General features: G+C 36.4%; 1 long non-coding RNA gene across 1 annotated transcript; it reads left to right on the forward strand.

Moving 5' to 3' along the window:
• The first annotated feature begins 2327 nt into the window (after window positions 1–2327).
• On the forward strand, window positions 2328–5493 carry LOC144710653 (uncharacterized). The gene is made up of 2 exons (XR_013583361.1): window positions 2328–2961; window positions 5147–5493. It is a non-coding gene; the product is annotated as an uncharacterized LOC144710653 (long non-coding RNA).
• The last annotated feature ends 2809 nt before the right edge of the window (window positions 5494–8302 follow it).

The following is an 8302-nucleotide window of genomic DNA, read 5'->3' on the forward strand; positions in this document are numbered from 1 at the left end:
AACTCATACATGAGAATTTGTAGGAAATCCCCTACTAAATCAGAAAACATAGCAGTCATACACATTGTAAAAGTTGTCGGTTCATTGCATAACCCAAAAAGCATCCTTTTAAATGTAAAAGTACCTACTACACATGTAAACTTTTTTTTTTCCAAATCACTTTTGTTCATTTCAATTTGGCTATATTCAGAATATGCATCTAGAAAACAATTAAAAGTTTTTACTTCACAGTGTTTCAATAATTCGATTAATGAATGGTAATGTGTAATGATCTTTTTTTGTTACTGAGTTAAGCTTCCTCTAATCTATGCATACTCTCCAAATAGAAGCCACTCTTGTTTGAACTTCGTTTCCATTTTCATCCTTCGTTACTCTTATTCCTGTTTTCTTAGGTACTACGTGTATAGGACTTGCACATGGGCTATCTGAAATGGGATGTATGAAATCAGCTTTTAGCCATTTCATGAATTCTTTCTTAACAACATCTAACATGTGCAGGTTGAGTCGCCTTTGAGGTTGTCTTGTTGCTTTACAATTTTCTTCTCAGTAAATTATATGCTCACAAATGTTTGGACTAATGCCCTTGATATCATCTATTGTCCATCCAATAGCGGATTTGTAAATATTTCAAACATATAATAACTCAAATTCATGTTTCGAGAATAAAAGTGATGACAAAGTTACTGGATTAGAATTACATAGCTTAAATAAGCAGACTTCAGTGATGAAGGTAAAGGTTTTAGCTCAATTTCAGAATGCAAAGAAATATTTGATGGCTTAGATGATCTGCACTTATTCGGTTCACAAGAAAACAAATCATAATAGCTTGGATCAAAATCAAAATTATTATCTTCTACCATGCCTAGAAAAAAAAACATCCTCACTGTTGTCTTTTGGATATTTCATTAATCTTGAGATTGATAGTTAAATATTTACATCTACTATAAATTCTAGTTTACCCTTATCCTTATCCATCATGGCTTTTGTCGTAGCTCGATATGGTCTACCCAAAATTGTAGGTTCATGGCTAAGATTTACTTTTATCTTCATCTGCAACTATGAAATCAGCAGCAAATTTACAATTCTCTACTTTCATAAATAACATCTTCTAGTTCCCCATAATGTTTCCGAATTGATCGATCGGCTAATTGTAATTCAAGAAAAATGGGTTCAAGTTCATCAAATTTAAATTTGTCATATAAAGCTTTAGGCATTATGTTAACACTAGCACCTTAATGAAGAAGTGATTTGCCAAAAATTAGTCCCCTTATTTCACATTTAATCGGAGGAGCCCTTGGATCCCTTCTTTTTATGAGTATCATTTAATAGAATTGAATGGATATTTTCTGCAAGTGGTACTCTTTTCTTTTTCCTAGAAGTGTTTCACATTCCTTCACACATTCTGCATATGAAGTAATGTGTTGTATTGCCACAGTAAGGGGAATAGTTACGGTTGCATGTTAAATATTTGAAGCAAATGAGGATTTTCTGGGTTTTGCTTGGTCAAATTTAATGCACTAGGAAATAGAATGGGTAGTCTATAATCCTCTGGATTAGGGTTTATCATTTCTGGATGCCTTTCAATTCAATTAGGGTTTATCACTTCATTCCAACAATGCGCATTTTGCTGATCATTTAGCATCTCTCCATTTACTTTTTCTTCAGCTCCACGTATATCTGGGCATTTTTCATGAGGATCTACTAGAGCTTTTTAATTTTGAAGTTTTGATATTGCATGCGCTTGCTCATCGTCATTATGTTTATTCATATTTTGTTCAGAATTTTACAAAAAAATTATTCATGAAGCTAGTGCATGATGCAACATTATTATCTTCACAAAAGTGAATTTTATTTATATTTTCAGATAAACAACATGATGATTCAAAATTACGATTCAAAATTCTTATCTACATGATAACATGCAAATAGGAGCTAAATAAGTACTAATTTCATCATATTTCTGGGCTTTTAATGCATAAAACATGGATTTTTAAGGCACGTTATCATCATTTTAGGCAAAAATAATAAATTCCTTGAATTGCAAGTTAAATAATGCTTTCAATCAATATTTTGGTCATTTTTTACACGTTAAATGTTTTTAAAATAAATTTGAAATGAAATCAATTGATTAATTGACCTATTTCTATAAAAATAAAGAAAAGAAAAAATTTAAACAAAATTTAGAAATTAATAAACATTTTAGGCATTAATAAACATTTTTTTTAGGATTTGTTACATTTATTTTTAATTACAAAACATTTTTTTAGGATTTATTCCAGTTATTTTATAGTTACAAAACATTTTTTATTTAAACTGGCCCTTATTGATCCAGTTGTGGTGCTCACGCGGGAGCTGCATGGTGCAGGGCATCCGAAACCACCGCCAACCAATTAGCATGCAGATTGGTGTCTTCCGTGCACGACAGACACATACATAGTGTCGTGCGTGTTGCGCACCACACGCAACTGCACGCTGACCAATCACACGCATCTTAACTCGCTGCGTGCGACGCAGCGAGTTAAGGCATGCGAAGCGTTGGGCTGGTTTTCTCCCGTGCAAAGCACGTGCACGAAGTGTGGTTTGCACGAAGGAAAACCCGTACACGATACAAAAACAGCGAATGTCGCTATGCGTACAACGCGAAAAATAGAGAGAAAATAAAGCAATCGGAAGAACTTAATCTTCCGATTCCGCGGCGATAAAAAGGAAAAAAAAATGAAGATTATGGGTGGTTCTTGATTGTTTAAGCTGAAGGAAGGATCGGTAGGAGTGATTTGGAACCTATTTCAAGACTCAAGAATCAGTAGGAGTGATTTGGAACCTATTTTGAAGATGAATTCTGCAGATCCGGCGCCGCCATTTCCAGCTTATTCAAGCCAAATTTATCATAATTTTTGTGCGTTCATTGTGCGGAATCAAGCCCTATCGAGACGCTGATTGTTTCTGGCATCGCAAGGCTCAGTTTGAACGCATTTTTAGACCTCATTTAACATTTAAGTGTTATCAGATTTTCAATTCCGTTCACGTTTATCGTTTTTTTTATGTTCAGATTTTAATCATTTTAGCGCGTGAATTTCAGTTTGTTTTCAAATTGATTAGCCTAGATCGATTGTCACTCTCTCATTTTGAATCACATTTGTTGCTCAAAATCATAAAATTCAGTTTTGTGTTTCTGAAAATTCAGCAAATCGTGAATCACATTCACGATTTGCGATATCGGACATATTTGCAATTTTGATTTAATTAGGATTAAATAAAAATGCGATAAAAAATTGCTCTAAAAATAGCATAAAGTTTAGTTGCTTTTATTCTGTAAAAAGATACTAAAACATCTTCTGATAAAAATATGAAATAAATCAAACCAAACACAAAACACTTAGAATCAAATTTCTTATATATATATATATATATATATATCAAATTCACGAAAAAAAATGAATTTAGCTTTGTTGCCTCCCCGGCAACGGCACCAAATGATAAGCTCAAAAATTACGTTTATATATGTCGTTATTTAGGGTTTTTTAGAGCTTAATCACTAAAATTTATATATCCCTTAATACTTGAGTAAGGGGTCGAACCCTAGGGAGGCGATGGAAAATATTCAGTTTTCTTTCTGATTAGGGTTTTCAATTTTAAACCTAAGTGAATAGATGTAAGTTTTACCTAACATTCTATCCTTTCGAACTTAAGTGATTTTACTGTTTCTCTGTTATTGAATAACAGCGATATAAAATCACTTAATTCTATATTTATATTTGATCTAAAATCTTTAGTTGTTTTGAATTATATTTGTAATTTTGTTTAGTGAATTTGAGATCTAATTTGATTAAGTGTTTCGTATTTAATTTGACTTATTTCACTATTTTTGTCAGAAGACGTTTTACTAATTTTTTAAGAATAAAAGAAACTAATTTTTATGGGATTTGTAGAGCATCTTTATAACATTTTTATTTTATCCTATTTATTTCCAAATTGTAGATATGTCCTAAAATGGCAAATCGTGAATTCGATTTATGATTTGCTTATTCAAGATGAACGGAATCGTGAATCCAGTTCATGATTGATTCGATTCTAATTTCAGATAAGATTCGAAAGAGGAGGTTTATACTAAACTATTACCAAACGATTTTAAAATGAACTAAAATCTATGAAATAAAACGATTAAAATCGGAGCATAAAAAGAACGACGGCGAGAATAAACAAGTGCAAATTTCAAAAAGTTAACGATGAAATATGGTGAAACAATCAAAGGTAGAGAGACCTAGATATACCAGAAACTATCAGGGAGTTGATTCGATCTGATCCCGAGCAACGGACGCCGATTTTTTCTCGGATTTGGTTTAAATTTGACGAAGAACGACAGCGCCGGATCTGCGGAATTTCAGCTCAATTTTGTTCCCCAATCGCTCCTGGCTGATTCTTGAGTCTTCAAGGAGGCTTGGCGATCGTTCCTTGAGCTTAACAAATCAAGAATGATCTGAAATCTTCACATTTCTTCCTATTTATCGCCGCAGAATCGGAAGAACAGCTTCTTCCGATTCTATTAGAACTTCTATCTGATTCGCGTCGTATGGTGGGCGTACGACGCGATGCCACTGGCTCGTTGAGCCTTCCCGTGTCTTCTTTCTGTGCGCGACACGCATGGGATCGGGCACGTGCGTGTCACACACAGAAAGCTGTGGTTCTTCCTTCTAATTAGCTCGCGCGGCGCTGCGTGCGCATCGCCTCGTTCGTGAGCCCTGCGCTCATAAGCATAGTTAGAGCCAAAAACTGGCCCAATATGGGCCAGTCTATATAAAAAAAACATTTGTAAAAGAAATACTTTGAAATAAAATGAAAGAAAAAGGTTAATAATGCGAAAAGATGTCCTAATAGCGTCTAAAATAAGTTTTATTGTTTTTTTTTTATAGAAATAGGTCAATTTAAAAGCATTTAAATCCTTAGAATGATGATTTAAAAACCATTAAAAATGTCCAAATTGACCTAATTATTTGTCAAATACATCATTTACTTTGAAATTTAAGGAAATTCTTGTTTTAAGCTAAAATCATGATAACATGCATTAAAAATTAATCTTTTTACGCATTAAAATCCTAAAAATATGAAAAAATTAGCTCTTTATTAGATCCTATTTTTGTGTTATTAGTGGACCATCCAGCTGACGCTGGGATGGAATGAGTCCAACCACACGGGGCCTCTCGCGCCGATGCTCGCCACAAGGTGTTTAAGTACTCTGCGTAAGCATCCTCTATCTTCGTATTTTTTTTGCTTTGTCTTGTTTTTGTTCTTGGATTTTACGGACTGGGCCGGTGTTTTGGGCCTCGTCCATGTTATGTTTTTCCTTTTGCTTGTAACTGTTGAAGAGGCCGAACCACGTCTCGTGACGGTTCTTCCTCTCCACGACCTCACTTGGCACCTATCCTCATTATATGAGGGGATAGCATGCCCAAGTGAAGGCAGGCAATTGTTGAAGAAAATTCGAAAGTTGTCGCATCGTTCTATCTAGCGTAGATAGGAATTAGAGTGTAGAGAGAAGTGGCTATTCTCGCTCCACGTCGAGACTACTCCGTGGATTAGAGCCCGCGCGTTCACGTTGAGACTACTCCATGACGTCGTGTTCAACTGTCCTCGTCGAGACAACTCTGAGGCCGAGGGTTAAAGATTCAAGAATCGTCCTCTTTTCGAGCATTAAGGCTTCCTCGTCGAGACCATTGCGAGGTTGTCTTGAGGATTCAAGAAGGGCCAACGTTGGGGTTTCGTTGGCAGCCCTTCCTCATCGAGACCACTGCAGGAACGTGCCCTTGACGTCAACCGCCAAGATCCAACCATCTTGCCTTCAAGAATCCTCCAACAGATGAAGAAGCCGCCATTTCTCGTGGGTTTTTGGGTGGTTATTCTTCAATAAACCATCTCCTTCTTGGCATTCTTGATCAACCACTGCCCAAGAACCTCCAACATTTCAAGAAACTGCCACCTTCTTGGCATTCTTGATCAACTACCGCACAAGAACCAACAAGATTTCAAGAAACCTCCACCCTCTTAGCGTTCTTGATCAACTACCGCACAAGAACCACCAAGATTTCAAGAAACCGCCACCTTCTTGGCATTCTTGATCAACTACCACTCAAGAACGGTCAAGATTTCAAGAAACCGCCACCTTCTTGGCGTTCTTGATCATCTACCACACAAGAAGCTCCAAGAATCGATGCAAGCCACCATCCGGAGGCGTTCTTGGGGTGGTTACAAGCCAAGAACCCATCCTCGCCCACTACACGCACGTCGGAACTCAAGGCCTCCCCGCTCTTTCTCATTCCGTGCTGAGTCGACCAACAGCACACAGGCTCCTCTCCGTTGTTGTCTCACCGTCAACGGAATCTCCCATCGCCTTCGGCTTCGTCGAGACATCATTTCCTGCTGTGGACTCTATCAATTCAGGTATCTCCTCGTCTTCCCCATCGTATTTTCAGTATCATTATCTGTTGCAATGCCGTCTCCCGCTATCTCTTCCTCTGCCTTGGATTACTACGATAATTGCTATAGGATAACCACCATGTCGAGAGATAGGACTTCTTTGCGGTAGAAGGTTACTCGTTGATCCTTAGACTTGGAACAACTTAGGGCCGTCAAACACCCCTCACTCGTAGACGTCGTATTTGGTCTTGAAGGGTCATTGGGCGTTTAATCAGATCAATATCTTTCTTAGTGGACGTCATTGATCTTCCCTCCTCATTCGTAGTCGTCTATTATTGCTCAACAAGGGTTTCTAATCGACATCCATTCCATAACATTAACTATGAATTCACTCACCATTGCTCTTGTGATGTAATACGAGCCCTCCGATCCTGGCACGCTCTTTATATTACATCAACATCTTCCTTTCCTCATGCAAGCACTTTCTCGCTTCCTGCATTTCCCTGATAAAATCCATTAAAGTTTAGTTAGTGTTTTCATTGTTTTTGTGTGGACGAGAGTAAAAATATTTACACTGGTTTTGAAAATCTTGTGGATATATTGTTACGGACCAAATTGCTTTGATTCAGAGTTATTTTTTGCACCTCTGCTCCAATTCTGATTGGCAAAATTAGGTCTTGCATGCCATTGAGTGTGTTCTACATATTGTCTCCCAAATGCATTAACCTGTTCAACCATGGGGCAAGATTCATCAGAATGTTCTTCACTACAACAAAACAAAAAAAACATTTAGAGATTTGTTGCCATGATATGCAATTGACTCTTCCTTAGTTTCGTGCGAAAAATATTGACAACTATTTTTCATATCTTACATTGTTTTACCAATCTTGCTCATGTCTCTTTCCAATTTACCCATTCTGATCTCTAGTTCAGCTGCTATGACGTAAATGATTCCTCCACACTTTGGAACGGCATTTTGGTTAGTGTATGAAAAGCTTTGTCGATATGGCCAATCTTCCACTAACGTTTCCGTAAGTGTCACGGATTCATCTACATACGTATCAAGGAAAATGCGTCCACCAAATTTATCGACTATGTGTTGTTATTGACAATTCAATCCCCTGTAAAAATTTGAAGTAGGTCATGAGATGGAATTCCATGATGTTGACCCTTCCTAGTAAGTGCTATGAACCTTTCCCACGCTTCTCCAAGGGTGTTAGTTCCTCCATAAAAATATTTTAAAGCCTTCCCAATTGAAGCGATGTTTCCATAAAAATAGAATTTCTTTAAAAACTAGATTGCATCTTACTCCATGATTGAAATTCTTGACCTATTGCTTTGAACAACTCTTTGGCAATAGCTTTCAAAGGAAATTGTAATAGCCTAAGTTTTGAAATTTCTTAAGGAACACCTGCAAAGCTAGAACCAGAAAATATCTGGTTATACTCTTCTAAAAACTCATAAGTTACCTCATTGGATTGTCAATAAGATGTAGGTAGTTGATTGATCCTATTTGGGTCATTTCTAAAGTTGACATTTTCTGCTATAGAAGCATAAATTTTAGTGTAGGTTTAACTGTCTATAGAATCAGGATACTCTCAATCTAATTCGTCTCATTCCTTGTTCAACTATACAATTTTGGTAATCCACCATTTGCTCACCTACTTGTTGATTTTCTCATTCGATACTCCCAAAAATTCTATTGATACCAGGACTTCTACTACTGATCCACTTAAGATAAACTAGATGAACCACACAAAAAGTAAAGACAATCACCTTAGCTAAACAAGAAAATTCAACATAAGAGAGAAAGAAATGACAAATTCGCTATTTTCACTATTCGTTTTCAAAATTCTAGAATAAATAGAAAATTCAAATCAATAATGTATCA

Source organism: Wolffia australiana, chromosome 12 (genome assembly GCF_029677425.1).
Source record: "Wolffia australiana isolate 7733 chromosome 12, ASM2967742v1".
NCBI classification, from domain to species: domain Eukaryota; kingdom Viridiplantae; phylum Streptophyta; class Magnoliopsida; order Alismatales; family Araceae; genus Wolffia; species Wolffia australiana.